Source organism: Humulus lupulus, chromosome 6, assembly GCF_963169125.1.
Source record: "Humulus lupulus chromosome 6, drHumLupu1.1, whole genome shotgun sequence".
In the NCBI taxonomy this organism is placed as follows: domain Eukaryota; kingdom Viridiplantae; phylum Streptophyta; class Magnoliopsida; order Rosales; family Cannabaceae; genus Humulus; species Humulus lupulus.
In genome coordinates this window covers 202115656-202132880 of record NC_084798.1, presented here as the reverse complement: position 1 = coordinate 202132880, position 17225 = coordinate 202115656, and positions in this window count along the sequence as shown.

The window sequence follows — 17225 nt, the reverse complement described above, 5'->3', positions numbered from 1 at the left end:
GCCGACTTCCCAGGTCGATGGGTCAGGCTCAACTGCATCCATCTCTCAGTTTCCCACCGATACCCGGTTAATAGTTGCTCGGCCTCCGAAGAAACCTTCTACCTCGACGGTTCAGCTGCCAACGGCCCAAACTCATACTGAGGAATATGTACTTGATGGCACCGCTGGGGCAGAAGGGGCGCTTCTCAGCTCGGACGTCCTTTCTCGGGTAGGTCAGAGCTTTTCTGGCTTTGGTGCCGACCACTGGGACCTCGTGCGCAAGGCCTCGGACTGCAACACTCTTTATGAGAAGAGTATCGAGCTCTCCGCCGCGGTAGCCTTCTCAAACACTCTTTATGTCTTAGAGTATTCATGTCTCTGATTATATTTCTGATTCATTCTTTGTGTTTCAGGCCCTTGTTGTTTCAGCGCAACTCAACTACAAGCTGACCAACGAGGTGCAGACGAGCTTAAATCTGGCTCAAAAGTCGAAGGATCTCGAGCTGAAGATGATTGACGAGCTCAAAGACTCGAAGTCTGAAATTGAAAGATTGAAGACCCGTCTCGAGGAGCTTGAAAAGTCAAACGCTGAGCTCGAGAAGGCCAAAGCCAAGCTCGAAGAGGAGAAGTCTGAAATTGAAAGATTGAAGACCCGTCTCGAGGAGCTTGAAAAGTCAAACGCTGAGCTCGAGAAGGCCAAAGCCAAGCTCGAAGAGGAGAAGTCTGCAACCTTCGATTTCATGAAGAGCGAGAAGACCCGCCTCCTGGATGAGGCTAAGGAGCTGAGGGAGAAAGCGGTCGATCAGGCCATGTACAAACTTTGGGCCGACAATGCCGATCTTGACACCAGCTTCCTGGGTCCTCTCGAAGCCACATATGTTGAGCGGTGGAATGCCCGTCTTTTGGAAAGTACAGCTGCTCGAGAGGCGACCCAGCAGGATAGTCATGCTATTCGTCCTGGAGGGTCTGGTGATGTTGATGCTGAGAAGGCCAAGGATACTCTTCTTTCTTAAATCCGTTCTCGGAGAGATCAGCTATCGGGGCTGCGTCCCCTCATTCTTGTAACTATTTAAATTTGTGCCCACAGGGCTGACACAATTTCTTTATATGCTTTACATTTCTTGGCTCGAAATATTTTACATTTTTCTTGCATTGATGAGTTATGTTTATTTAATTCATACAAACATAGTTTAGATTTAGGCTCGAAATTCGATGCATTCATGCATAGTTTATTCGAATTATCCGTTTCCGACCTCGTTATTTATCAAGGTCGTACATTACTTTAACCATGAACTAAAAAGTACTTATATGGCATGTAATATGAATGATTTGGTTAATCTTTTAGTCACTTTTCCTCATCCTTAGTATCTTAGCTCCGAGGTTATGAGTTCGAAACTATTTTAAGATGTTCCAGCCTCGATCTCGACATATTTCGTGATGGGTTTAGGCTCCCATTTATCATTGATCGATAATTTGGCTGGTTTGTTCCAAACCTGTTATGCTTGCACATCTGGTTAACTCCAAACGTTTTTGGTTTTTGGTAGTTCGGTAATGTCCGAACTATCTAAGCCCGTGTACTTGGTTATTTCCAAATATTATGTTTTTGATAACTCGGTTAAGTCCGAAATATCTAAGCTCGCTCGGTTAAGTCCGAACTATCTAAGCTCGCGTATTTGGTTATATCCAAATACTTTTTTGTTTTTTTTTTTTTTTATTTTTTATTTTTTAAGCTGGAGGTATGTATACCAATGATGCCCCCTTAATATCCTATGAGTGTGACCATAGGTTATTAAATTAAGAGAGATTGCAAAGATAAAAATAAATTACATGTGAAACAAAGTAGACCCTTTATTTGAAATTCAAAAACAAACTAAGTACAGAAAATCATGGTTACGGGCGACACTTCCTTCACTATTGATAATATGGTCTCAGGTGTTCGCCATTCCATGCTCGTGGTATGAGGCTCCCATCTAATCTTGCAAGTTTGTATACGCCAGGGCGGATGACTGATTCTATCTGGTATGGTCCTTCCCAGTTTGGCCCGAGTACTCCTGCTGCTGGATCTCGGGTTGCTAAGAATACTCGTCTCAAAATCAGGTCTCCCACTCCGAACTTTCGGTCTCGAACCCTCTTATTGAAATATCTCGTGGTCCGTTGCCGGTAAGCAGCATTTTTCAGTTGAGCCTCTTCCCTTTTTTCTTCGATTAAGTCTAGGGTTTCTTCGAGCTGAATATGATTGGAACTTTGGTCGTAAATCTGAGTTCGAATTGTCGGAATTTCGACCTCAATGGGCAACATTGCCTCGCAGCCGTATGCCAGAGAAAACGGGGTATGCCCAGTTGATGTCCGAGCTGTAGTTCTATATCCCCAAAGGACTTGGGGTAATTCCTCAGGCCATCGTCCCTTTGCTTCTTCCAACTTTTTCTTCAAGGAACTCTTGAGAGTTTTATTAACGGCTTCGACCTGACCGTTCGCCTGAGGGTGAGCCACTGACGAAAAGCTCTTTATTATACCGTTCTTGTTACAAAAGTTGGAAAATAAGTCGCAATCAAACTGGGTTCCGTTGTCAGACACAATCTTTCTCGGCACTCCATATCGGCATACGATGTTCTTTACCACGAAATCCAGGATCTTCTTCGAAGTTATGGTCACCAATGGTTCAGCCTCCGTCCATTTTGTGAAGTAATCAACCGCGACCACAGCATACTTTACTCCTCCTTTGCCAGTTGGGAGTGAGCCTATGAGGTCGATGCCCCATACCGCAAAAGGCCATGGGGACGTCAACATGGTTAGTTCGGAAGGTGGAGCTCGGGGTATCGTGGCGAATCTCTGGCACTTGTCGCATTTTTTCACGAACTCGAAAGAATCCGTTTTAATGGTTGGCCAGAAATATCCTTAGCGTATAATTTTCTTGGATAGGCTATGCCCCCCGGTATGATCTCCGCAAAACCCTTCATGAACTTCTCTAATAATCTTCTTTGCCTCGGGGGGAGTCACGCATCTGAGCAATGGCATGGAATACCCTCTTCTGTATAGCCTTCCATCCAGGATGGTGTAACGAGGAAGTTGATACATTAGTTTCCGAGCCTGACTTCGATCTTTGGGAAGAATTCCATTTTCGAGGTATTCAACGATCGGGCTCATCCAGGTCGGTTCTGTCTCGATCATGCACACATCTTCCTTGTCTGACTCAGTAATGCTGGGTGCTGACAGATGTTCTATGGGTACAACATTCAGCTCCTCATTTTCAGTGGAAGTGGCGAGCCGAGCTAAGGCATCTGCATTTGAGTTTTGTTCTCGGGGAACTTGTTCGATTGCATAAAACTCAAAAAACTCCAATGCGTACTTTGCCTTCTCCAGATAAGCTGCCATTTTTGTGCCACGAGCCTGATACTCTCCCAAGATTTGATTAACTACGAGCTGAGAGTCGCTGTAGCAATGTATAGCTCTGGCCTTGAGTTCCTTTGCTATTCGTAGTCCCGCCAGTAAAGCCTCGTACTCAGCTTCATTATTAGATGCTTTAAAGCCGAACCTTAATGCAGAGTGAAATTTTCTCCCTGCAGGGGTGATCAGAATAACTCCTGCCCCCGCTCCATTTTCATTTGACGACCCGTCGACGTAAAGTTTCCACAGCTCGTGGGCCGTGGTTGTTACTTCGTCGTCGGCTGTACCGGTGCACTCTACTATAAAATCTGCCAACGCTTGTGCCTTAATGGTTGTTCTCGGATGGTAGGTGATCTCGAATTGTCCGAGCTCAACAGCCCACTTAAGGAGTCGACCAGATGCCTCTGGTTTGGACAAGACTTGCCTTAATGGTTGATCTGTCAGTACATGGATAGGATGTGCCTGAAAGTAAGGGCGGAGCTTTCGAGATGAGTGGATCAGACTGAGGGCGAGTTTCTCCATCAGTGGATACCTTGACTCTGCCCCCAGTAATCTTTTACTGATGTAGTAGACGGGTTTCTGTATTCTCTCTTCCTCTCGGACGAGCACCGCGCTTATAGCGTGTTCAGTTGTTGAGAGATATAAGAACAGTACTTCTCCCGTCTCAGGTTTCGATAGGATAGGTGGTTCGGCTAAGTGCCTTTTTAGCTCTTGAAAGGCTAGCTCGCACTCGTCTGTCCATTCGAACTTTTTACTTCCTTTCAATAAGTTGAAGAACGGGAGACCGCGGTCCGTTGACTTCGAAATGAACCTGCCCAGAGCTGCCATCCTGCCAGTCAAGCTTTGAACATCTTTATGCTTCCGAGGTGACGGCATATCGATCAGGGCCTTTATTTTATCGGGATTAGCCTCGATTCCACGAGAGTTGACAATGAAACCCAGAAATTTCCCTGAAGACACCCCAAAAGTGCACTTCTGAGGATTCAACTTCATGTTGTACTTTCTGAGCACGCCAAAGCACTCTTCGAGGTCATCAACATGGTTCTTGTTAAGTTGAGACTTTACGAGCATGTCGTCAACATAAACTTCCATGTTGTTCCCTATTTGCTCTGAGAACATCATGTTTACGAGCCGCTGGTACGTGGCTCTGGCATTCTTGAATCTGAATGGCATGACATTGTAGCAGTAGAGCCCTTTATCCGTAATGAAGCTTGTATGCTCTTGGTCGGGGGCATGCATGGGAATCTGGTTATATCCAGAATAGGCATCCATGAATGACATCAGACCATGCCCCGCCGTGGCATCCACGAGCTGATCAATTCTCGGTAGGGGAAAACAGTCTTTCGGGCAGGCCTTGTTGAGGTCTGAGTAGTCAATGCACGTCCTCCATGTCCCATTGGGTTTCGGGACCAACACTGGATTGGCCACCCAATCAGGGTAAAAAGCGTCCCTTATAAAATTATTTGCTTTCAGCCTGTCCACCTCCTCCTTTAGTGCTTTCTTTCTGTCTTCATCCAGCTGCCTTCGATTTTGCTGCTTCGGAGGAAAGCTTTTGTCTATATTCAATGCGTGGCTCGCTATATTAGGGCTTATTCCCACCATGTCAGAGTGGGACCACGCGAAGACATCCTGGTTTTTCTTCAGAAAGCAAATTAATTGCTATTTTGATTCGTCTAGGAGGTGTTTCCCGACCTTCACCTTTTTCGAGGGACTAGATTCATCGAGCTGAACCTCTTCGAGCTCCTCCAAAGGTTGGAGGTCAATCTTCTCTTCAATCCTTGGATCGATCTCCTCGTCAATTTTTAGAACTGTCCCGTCTTTATACTGTATGACAACAAGTGCTTGCGCGCTTGTTTGTTTCTTTCCCCTTAAGGAAATGCTGTAGCACTCCCTTCCTGCCAGTTGATCTCCTTTCAATGTTCCGACCCCGCTTGGAGTCGGGAACTTAAGGGCTAGATGCCTTACAGATGAAATTGCCCCCAGCCCGACCAGGGCGGGTCTCCTGAGCAATACATTGTAGGCAGATGGTAACTCTACTACCACGAACTCCATCATCTTGGTCACCGAGACTGGATAGTCTCCCAAGGTCACAGGGAGTTCAATGGACCCCATACAGGCGGTTCCTTCTCCAGAAAAGCCGTACAAAGTGGTTGCACAAGCCCTCAGGTCGCGAAGGGAGAGCCCCATTTTCTCTAGGGTTGCTTTATAAAGAATGTTAACTGAGCTCCCATTGTCTATGAGAACTCGGCGCACTCTTTTGTTGGCAAGCTGTAGGGTGATGACGAGTGGATCATGATGAGGGAACTGGACGTGAGAGGCATCCTCCTCGGTGAAGGTTATGGGCTGAGTCTCAACCCTTTGGCTTTTTGGTGCCCTTGGTTCGGGTTCATATGGAGACCCGTCCCCTGTCTTCAGCTCATTCACATATCGTTTTTGAGCATTTCTGCCCCCTCCTGCGAGATGAGGACCTTCCGAGATGGTTATTACGTCCTCTCCATCTATCGGTGGAGGCCTATCCTCATCCCGAGATCGGGAGTTATTATTCTGTGTTGCCGGAAGCGCGGCTACTCTCTGGCTGGCAGTAGCCTGTCCAGTATTCTGGTTTTTGACATACTGCCGGAAATAACCTCTCGAGATCAATCCTTCGATCTCATCCTTGAGTTGTCGGCACTCATCAGTTGTGTGGCCGGTGTCCCTATGAAATCGACAATACTTGCTGGAGTCCCTCTTGGACTTTTGATTCCTCATAGGATCCGGTCGCCTGAAGGGGACCTGGTTTTCATTAGCCAGGTATATGTTTTCCCGGGACTCGTTGAGCTCGGTATGCACTTTATATATGGAGAAATATCTTTCTCCTTTTTTCTTCTTTCCTCCATCAGCCTCGGGATTATTTCCCTCGCTTTTTTTTCTCTTGGAAGGATTCTCCGAGGCAGGCTGTGTAACTAGAGGGTCAACCGAGGTTGAGGCGGAGTTAATGTTTATCGTTGTAGTTTCGGTCTGCGAGGTCGCTTTGAGTGTTGACCTCGCTTCCTCTACATTAACAAATTTCTGCGCCCGTCTGTTAAACTCGGTTATCGACCTCACCGGTTTCCCTTGTATGTCATCCCAAAGTGCACTCCCGGGTAAAACACCAGCTCGGATGGCCATCAAGTGCCCGCTGTCATCCACGTCACGAGCTCGGGCGACCTCTAGATTAAATCTTGTCAGGTAGCTCTTTAGTGTTTCGCCTGGTTGTTGTCGGACGTTAGTCAAAGTGGATGCTTCGGGTCTGACTCCCACCATAGCCCGGAACTGCTTCTTGAAGTCTCTAGACAATTGATCCCACGAAGTTATTGAATGTCTCTTGTACTTCTCGAACCAACTCTTGGCAGGCCCGGCCAATGATGTTGGAAACAACATACATCTGAGCTCGTAACCTACGTTACTAGCTCTCATAATAGTGTTGAATGTACTCAGATGGCTGCATGGGTCGGTTTTTCCTTCAAACGCTGGGACGTGAGGAATCCGGAACCCTTGGGGGAACTGAGTGTTAGAAATATTGGGAGCAAACAGCTCGAGCTCCTCATCAGAGTCCTCATATCGACCGTTTCCTCGCTCATTCTTCAAAAGCCTAAAGGCTTTTTCGAGCTGATCGATCCTTTCTTGTACTGGGTCCTTAGGCGGTGTTTGGAATTGATAGTCATTAATCGCGATCCCAGGCTCGCGTCTCCGTGAGGGATCTCTACGCCCATTCAGATGATTCCTAAGATCCGGGTTTGTCTGATCTCCCTTTCCCCTGCTCTGATTCAGGTGATTGTGCAGGTCGGGATGGCTCTTGTGATTCCCAGTATTTTTACGACCTCGGTCGTGTTTACTGACAGACCTTGTTTCTCCGGACTCATCGCTAGTGAAACTCATCGATCGGTCATTTCGTGGTGGATCCTTTCTTCGTCGTCTCGTCACTGCAGTACGAGATCGGGACGTCTGACTTCTCTCGGATGGCGCGCCTTTCCGCCCCTGGAACGTCTCCCCGTTTCCTTGTCTCTCCCCTGTACGCCCTTGATCCTGATCTCGACCAGGTTGAGCGTTCCTGCGGGGAGGTGAAGGATATCTTATGGGAGACGGAGGAAACCGTATAGGTGACGGTGGTTGCCGTCCTTGCCTCGGCCTGGAAGGTCCAGAATTTGCCCGAGATGGGCCGGTTGCGTTTGGTGCGCTACCAGGAACCTGAGTCCGAGCCTCGACAGGAGCTTGGTTTTTCTCAGTTCCTGCAGGCACTTCCACAGGTGGATTAGGCGGGACCCGAGCTCGGGTACTCCTCTGAGGCCTAGAAGGAGCAGATGGCTCTGTTGGTGCTGGAGGCTGAGCTGGCCTCCTTGTGTTAGCATTTTTTCGTGGACGTCCACGGGGCTTCCGGGGAGGAACGTGCACGTCCCTTGGAGGAGGGGCTCGGTCTTCGCGCGGAGGTGGGGGCTGAGCCACCTGCGCCTCCGCGGCTATCCTAGTCAACTCCTCGTTACGTTTGTTGGCATCTGCCAGCAGTTGTTTCAGCTGCCGATTCTCCAATTCTACAATAGGGACATAACGCTCAGGGTTATAGTACATGTCCTCATCCCTTGGTTGTGGAGGTGGTCCCCGGGAATCAGAGGACCCACTCCTTTCATCAGCGTCCGGGTTCTCCATTGGCTGTTTTCCAGGACGCCTTGGGTAATTTTCTTCAGGAGTGTTCTGATTGTTTGTAGCCATGAATCTCTCAGGGATGGATGCTTGAGGCTCTCAATGAAAGCACCAAACTGTTGACGCCGTTTTTCGCCAACAGATAAAAGAAGAGAGCACGTAAACAATTAAAGACAATGGCTAAAACAAACAAACGAGTCAGACACGCGGTTTTTACGTGGTTCAGCAGTTAAATCTGCCTAGTCCACGAGTCTCTGTTATTAATCTCAAGATTATCTCTGAACAATCCTTTAACATGAATTCTCCAGAGTTTTCTCTCAAGAATCAGAAAATCGGTCCTCTACAATGGTGCATCACTTCTCTATTTATAGAGAATGATGCATAATACTATCCCACATATTTTGGGTAGTTACTCTTTTGTGAATAAAAATAAATAGCCTTAAATGCCAATAATCAGATATAGAAGGAAACGTTCCCCAAAGATCAGGAAACGCATAACTGACTAAATAATATCCCACGATTTTTGGGGATTTACATCAATAAATGAGGGTCATATCCCATATCTACAACACTTGTAGATATTCAAGGTAGCCATTGCGTATCTCCAAGGCTTCACGTCATTGTGCGAGCCGCTGACACTTCCCGAGCTGACATTTCTTTCGAGATGGCATATCGAGCTCGAGATCCCTGCTCCGAAGTTGCTTCTGAAGATGAGGGGCTCACAGAGCTATCCTTCGAGATCGAGATCATTTCGAGGTCACCATATTCGAGGTCTGTACCATACTTTGCAGGCTCCGATTTACAATCGTAGAGCATACCCTTAACCCTCACGAGACCATTTAATGCGAACTCAGCTTTCGAGGTCATATTTGCTACGGCTCGAAATCTGGGTATAACAAGTGACAGTTGGAAAAGTCACTAAAGTGGGTTCAACTCCCTTTAGCCATGTGACTATAGGGTCACCAGGGCTTTACAAATAAGTGATCCTTTCACTAGCTTATCAAGATAGGTGCTTGATGAACAAGTCACCAATATAACCTATCGCATGACCATAGAGTCATAACCATGGGATTCCGCTCCCTAGCCATGTGACAAGCAGTCACCTAGGCCTTAGGCCCTGGCTTTGAGTAACTAGTCCTAAACTAGTCAAGCACTTATAATTTTCATCGACCTTAGGGTCGGTCCAGCATTAATGCTCCTAGAGTCATTCAACGATGATATCGATTAGTTCCAATCTTTTATCGGCCCTGCGTTCAGGATGCTTATGCCGTTTCTGACTCTCAGGTCAGTAATACGCGACCAGTGCCGTCCCTAACTAATCAGTGCCATACACAAGTAAGCAAGCTCTGCTAGCATTTAATATGCAATCAATGTCCACATTTAGTAACCAACAAGCCTCAACAACAACCACGCATGTCATACACACAGGGTGCAATTTTCTTACCTCTAGTTCGAGCGAGAAATAGAACAAGAACGACTCCTGAGAACGATCGACCTTTTGATTCCTTAGCGGTTACCTAATCATTACCAATTATAGCCTCCATTAATGAAAATCAACAATGAAAGGGTCTTGACCTAACCCCACTCTCAGGACCTCGAAACGTGCCCACACGGTGAGTAGATTCGATCCCGGCCTTAAGGATTGAAACCCCGAGCCAAAAACCCTTAAAAACACTCAAAACGAGATTATGAAGGAACAGAGTAGCGCTACAACGCTACTCACTAGCGCCCCAGCGCTATACTCAGAACCCCAAACCGCCCAACAGAGCACTGGGTAGCGCTATAGCGCCCTCTGGTGGGCGCTGTAGCGCTACACCGAGCCAGATACTCCCCTGAAACCTCTTCCTTCGACTCCTTCAATGCCAACTCGATTCCAATGCTTTCAAACCTCATTTTTGGTGCCAAATGAACCCCAAAACCATCCTCACATGCCCTAAGCATCACAACCACAAGAACCCTAGCCAAAAACTCCCAACAAAACCAACCATCCAACCTAGAAATCTCAACTGAAAACCAAAGCTAAAACAGAGCAAACCAAAAAATTTAATGGCTAGAAACTTACCTCAAGCTTAGATTATGATGCTCTTCAATGGTGGAACACACTCCCAAGCTCTCAAGACTTACTTCCTAAGCTTGAATCCCCAACTTAGCTCAAAAATCCAAAGAGAAAATGAGGAAAAACAGGTACGGGAGAAGCTTTGTTCTATGCTCTGTTTTCTCTTCTTTCTATAACCTTCAATGGCTTAATAGTATCCTAGGGGTGAAAAGACCAAAATACCCCTAGGTCAAATAAGGGTTTCTAAAGGCTCCCAAGGGAAAAATTGACATTTTCCACCTATTTCGTTAATCATAATTAACGCTCTCCAATTCCCGCTATTCTCAATATTCTCAAACACCAATAATTCATATCCCGTTACCCTTTAATTCCCGGCAACGCTCTAATCATTAAAATCACCCCGAGACTCACCCCGAGCCCCGAACTTAAACCTGTTATGACTAAACCGCTAATTAATATTCAAAGATCATCTCATGCCGAATAGCTCAAACAAATCCACATTATAATGTGGTCTCAATAATATGTCACCGACATGCATACAAATATACAATTACACCCTCAACGGGCCAAATTACCAAAACACCCCTGTAATGAAATGTGGATCCACATGCATGCATTTAACATCATATTATAATATAAGTCACATAAACATGCATATAATCATTTAATGGCATAATTAAACAATTATGGCCCTCCCGGCCTATACTAATCCAGCCATTAAACCGCATTAGGGATTTCAGAGCATTACAACTATCCCCTCCTTACAGAAATTTCATCCTCGAAATTTACCAGAACAGCTCAGGATACTGACTCTGCATATCTGACTCCAGCTCCCAGGTCGCTTCCTCGACCTTGCTCTTCCTCCACAATACCTTAACTAAAGGTATTGTCTTACTCCTGAGGACCTTATCCTTTCTGTCAAGAATCTGGACTGGCTACTCCTCAAAGGAGCTATCTACCTCAAGCTCCAGATCTTCATAGCTCAAAATATGATTCACATCAGATACATACCTCCGAAGAGCTGAAACATGAAACACGTTATGCACGGCTGACAACGCCAGAGGCAAAGCCAATCTGTAAGCCACTTGACCAAACCTCTCCAGGATCTCAAATGGACCTACAAATCTAGGGCTCAGCTTGCCCTTCTTCCCAAACCTTCTCACCCCTTTCCATGGTGAGAATCTAAGGAAGACATAGTCTCTCACTTGGAAATCCATGTTCCTGCGCTTGGGATCTGCATAACTTTTCTGTCTACTCTGAGAAGCGAGCATCCAAGCTCTAATCTTCTCAATGGCTTCACTGGTCCTCTGAACTGCCTCAGGACCCAAGTATCTCCTTTCATCTGTCTCATCCCAATGAATGAGAGATCTGCACTTACCATACAGCATCTCATAAGGTGCAATTCCAATGGTAGACTGATAATTGTTGTTGTAGGAAAACTCTATCAAAGGTAGATACTTACTCCAAGATCCACCAAAGTCCAGCACACATGCCCGCATCATGTCTTCCAATATCTGGATCATCCTCTCAGATTTCCCATCTGTTTGAGGATGATAAGCAGTACTGAACTTCAGTTGTGTACCCATGGCCTTCTGCAAACTTCCCCAGAACTTGGAAGTAAAAGTAGGGTCCCGATCTGACACGATCAACCTAGGTGCTCCATGGAGGCGCATGATCTCTCTCACATAGAGATCTGCATACTGATCCACTGTATATGTTGTCCTCACTGGCAAGAAGTGAGCTGACTTGGTGTAGCGATCCACTATCACCCAAATAGAATCATGCTGACCAACAGTCCTGGGTAAGCCTACCACGAAATCCATCGTGATGTCCTCCCACTTCCACACTGGGATATTCAGAGGCTGCAGTAACCCTATCAGCCTCTGATGCTTAGCCTTGACCTGTTGACATGTCAAGCACTTAGCCACATACTCTACTACATCTCTCTTCATCCCTGGACACCAATATAACGATCTCACATCCTGATACATCTTTGTGGTGCCTGGATGCAATGAGTAAGGTGTAGTATGAGATTCATCCAAAATCTCTTGCCTCAAAGCAGTGTCTAACGGAACACATATCTTCCCCTTGTGTCTCAACAAGCCTAACTTAGACACTGTATAATCTCTGGATGCTCCAGCCAAAACATCTTCCCTGATCTTGATCAGCTGTGGATCACTCAACTGACCCTCCTTAATTCTATCTAACAGTATAGACTGTAGCGTAATATTAGCCAACTGACCCACCAACAACTCTATACCAGCTCTGGTCATATCATCAGCTAACTCCCTAGCTATCAGCCTCATACCATAAATCTGTCCCGAACCCTTCAGGCTTAAAGCATCAGCTACTACATTGGCTTTTCCTGGATGATACAAAATCTCACAGTCATAATCTTTTACTAACTCCAGCCAACGCCTTTGTCTCATATTCAAATCTTTCTGAGTGAAGAAGTATTCCAGGCTCTTGTGGTCTGTATAAATCTCACACTTCTCTCCATAAAGATAATGCCTCCATATCTTTAATGCAAAGACCACAGCCGCCAACTCTAGATCATGAGTGGGATATCTCTTTTCAAACTCCTTCAACTGGCGAGAAGCATAAGCAATTACCTTCTTTGATTGCATCAGAACACAGCCCAAACCCTGATGAGAAGTATCATAATAAATCACAAACTTCTCCTGATCTGTCGGGAGACTCAGAATCGAAGCTGTAATCAATCTCTGCTTCAGTTCATGGAAGTTGTTCTCACATTTATCTGACCACACACATTTCTGACTCTTGCATGTCAGCTCAGTCAACGAAGCAGCAATCTTTGAGAACCCTTCCACAAAACGCCTATAATAACCTGCCAATCCAAGGAAACTTCTAACCTCAGAAGCATTCTTTGGCCTTGGCCAATCTTTGACCGCTTCAATCTTTGCTAGATCTACCTTAATCCCCTCCTTACTGACAATGTGCCCAAGAAAGGATACCTGAGATAACCAGAACTCACATTTCTTGAACTTGGCAAAAAATCTGTGTTCCCTCAGTCTCTGTAGAACCAACCTCAGATGTTGCTCATGCTCTAACTCAGACTGAGAGTATACCAGAATATCATCGATGAAGACGATCACATACTAGTCCAGATAATCCTTGAACACTCTGTTCATCAGATCCATAAAAGCAGCAGGGGCATTAGTCAATCCAAAAGACATGACTAAGAACTCATAATGCCCATACCTGGTACGAAAAGAAGTCTTTGGTATATCTCCTTCCATGACCCTCAACTGATGATAACCAGGACGAAGGTCGATCTTTGAGAATACCTTCTTACCTTGCAGCTGATCAAACAGATCATCTATCCTTGGCAAAGGGTACCTATTCTTACTTGTCAGCTTATTCAGTTCTCTGTAATCAATACACATCCTCAGAGAACCATCTTTCTTCTTTACAAACCGAACTGGCGCACCCCAAGGTGAGAAACTAGGTCTGATAAAACCCAAATCCAACAGTTCTTGCAACTGTACTTTTAATTCTTTCAACTCAGCTGGGGCCATTCTGTAAGGTGCTCTAGACACTGGCTCCATCCCTGGTGCTAGTTCTATAACGAACTCAATTTCTCTATGAGGTGGAAACCCTAGAAAATCTTCTGGAAACAAATCCTGAAATTCACAAACAAGTCTAGTCTCTTCTGGCCTCACTAGCACAACTTGAGTGGTATCGACCACACTGGCTAAGAATCCAATACAACCTCCTTGCAATAGATCCCTAGCCTTCAATACAGAAATCATAGATATGCGAGGTCCATGCACAGTACCAACAAACACAAAATGATCCTTACCTTCAGGCTCAAAGGTGACCATCTTCCTTCTGCAATCAATGGTTTCCCCATACTTTTCCAACCAATCCATGCCCAATATCATATCGAAGTCGGTCATAACCAACTCTATCAAATCCACTGACAACTCTCTGACCTCCACTGTCTCTGGCAAAGATCTGACCCATCTCCTAGATACCACTAACTCTCCAGTGGGCAACAAAGTTCCAAACCCCATAGCATAAAAATCACAGGGTCTACACAATCTATCAATAATACTACTACAAAAGAATGTGTAGCACCAGAATCAATCAATACATTATAAGGGGTTCCGGCACTAATAAGGTGACCTCTAACTACTGAGGGAGAAGCCTCAGCCTCTGTTTGTGTTAATGCGAACACTCGAGCTAGGGCCGAGCTGTCTAGTTTTCTGGGTTCTTCTTTTCTGGCCTTAGGGCAATCCTTTTTAAGATGACCCACTACTCCACATGAGAAGCAGGCCCTTGCCCTACACTCTCCCAAATGAAGCCTCTTGCATCTAGGGCATTTAGGATAAGACTTCCAGGCTTCATTACCACCTGGACGACCCATTGAGATACCACGGGGCCGCCTATCAGGACCTGGAACTGGGAAGGTTTCAGGAACCTTCCTCTTTTGCTCACTGGGGCCTATACCCCTACCAGAACCCACAAATGTAAGGACTTGTCCTCTTGAACTCCTTTCTGGATGCATTGTCTCGCCATATCTTGTTCTCTGCACTCTCAGCTATGAGTGCCTTCTCAACCACCTGTGCATAGGTAGTAACCCCAGCCACAGTGGTAATACGTACATCACGGGCTAATCTGGGCTGTAGCTCCTGAAGAAATCTCTCTCTTCTGGTCCCATCAGTGGGCACTAGCTCCATGGAAAATTTCGCCAAACGATCAAACCTTAAGGCATACTCAGTGACTGGAAAACCTCCCCGAAGTAGCTTAATAAACTCCTCAGCTTTTGCTGCCCTGGTGGCATCATTATAATATTTCTCGTTGAACAGAGTCTGAAACTCTTCCCAACTCAGGGCATTAACATTTTTAGTCTGGGTAATAACCTCCCACCAGATTCGGGCATCCTCCTGAAACATATAAGTGGCACAAGCCACCCTTTCATTACTAGTCACCCTCATTAAACCTAGGATGGTGGTAATCATACTCATCCACTGCTCTGCCTTGGCAGGATTTGCACTGCCCTAAAAAACTGGAGGTTGTTGCTTCCTGAACCTTTCATAGAGAGGCTCCCATTTATTTCCAACATCAGGCAGCTACTCTGCTGCTGACACTGACACAGGAGGTGCCTCTGATACACTGGCCACTGTAGGTGCTTGCTGTTGTCTTAGGAGACGAAGCTCGTCTCCCTGTCTCAACATTGTAGCCTGCATATCATTAAATAATTGCTACCAGTTTGCAGGAGCTGGCTGTGGAATATGTCCTTGGTCATTCTCTTGACCCTGACTGTTATTATTCTGGCCTTGATCACTCTGTCCAGCTGAAGCATCTGTCTGCCCTAGATTCATTCTTATCACTTATACCTTGCTGAAACAATGATCAATACAGCCAGTAAGGTAGTAATAACTAAACCACTTGCCGCTTCACGGTCCAAGACCAAACAGATAGTTATCATATTCCACAGTCACACAAATATACATTTGGATATTATAACATTTAGCACTCAGCATGTATCACATAATAATTCACAATCAACAATATAGATAAGTATGTTCCATCAATTTCAGTACTATTTAGCACACGGTTGCTGAAGATATAATATTTCAGGGCACAGGTTTAACATGGTGTCTCATGCATACATGTAAAGCATATATACTATATTTAAGCAGTTATACATATAACTACATAATTAGTTACCAAGCCATGAGTTGAGCTTGACTTCAGTGATGTGTGTACATGCCCAGCCAGTCTATAGGAACCTCATCCTTGGCATGCTCTGATACCAAGTTGTAGCGCCCTGGTTACCTTAGAACGGTTACGGTGAACCGAAAATTTAACTCGCTACTAGAGTCCTTTGGTTAAAAACGTGCTTCTAGTGTTATTAACAGGCTAAGGTGGAAAACCAATCAAAAGGAAATGATATATTTTATTTAAAACATAAAACTGTTCATGGGCCCATAAAAAAATTTACAAGTTATTTATAACTCAAAATGGTCAATACTGTTTCAAATTTACAACTCGCCGACCTAAGCGGCAAAAATAGGGTAAACCCCCTAGTTCCTCTGAGAACTCCTTGGTCGTGGTGGTCAAGCGACCGCATATGTACACAACACCACCTAAGCTCTCCATTCAAGGCTGGGTGAGCTTTTCTTTCCTTTTACCTGCACCACATAGCACCCATGAGCCAAAGCCCAGCAAGAAAACACAATAACGAATGAATATAATATCAACAATGATCATAATAATCATTCAGGACTTTCAGTCTAAAACAGATGAGTGACAATTGGAAAAGTCACTAAAGTGGGTTCAGCTCCCTTTACCCATGTGATGATAGGGTCACCGGGGCTTTACAAATAAGTGATCCTTTCACTAGCTTATCATGATAGGTGCTCGATGAACAGGTCACCAATATAACTTATCGCATGACCATAGAGTCATAACCGTGGGATTCCGCTCCCTAGCCATGTGACAAGCAGTCACCTAGGCCTTAGGCCCTGGCTCTGAGTAACTAGTCCTAGACGAGTCAAGCGCTTATAATTTTCATCGACCTTAGGGTCGGTCCAGCATTAATGCTCCTAGAGTCATTCAACGCTGATATCGATTAGATACAATCTTTTATCACCCCTGCGTTCAGGATGCTTATGCCATTTCTAACTCTCAGGTCAGTAATATGCGACCAGTGCAGTCCCTGACTAATCAGTGCCATACACAAGTAAGCAAGATATACTAGCATTTAATATGCAATCAATGTCCACATTTAGTAACCAACATGCCTCAACAAAAACCCCACATGTCATACACACAAGGTGCAGTTTTCTTACCTCTAGTTCGAGCGAGAAATAGAATAAGAACGACTCTTGAGAACGGTCAACCTTTTGATTCCTTAGTGGTGACCTAATCATAACCAATTATAACCTCCATTAATGAAAATCAACAATGAAAGGGTCTTGATCTAACCCCACTCTTGGGACCTCGAAACGTGCTCACACGGTGAGTAGATTCGATCCCGGGCCTTAAGGATTGAAACCCCGAGCCAGAAACCTTACACTCAAAATGGGATTATGAAGGAACAGAGTAGCGCTACAATGCTACTCACTAGCGCCCCAACGCTATACTCAGAACCCCAAACCGCCTAACAGAGCACTGGGTA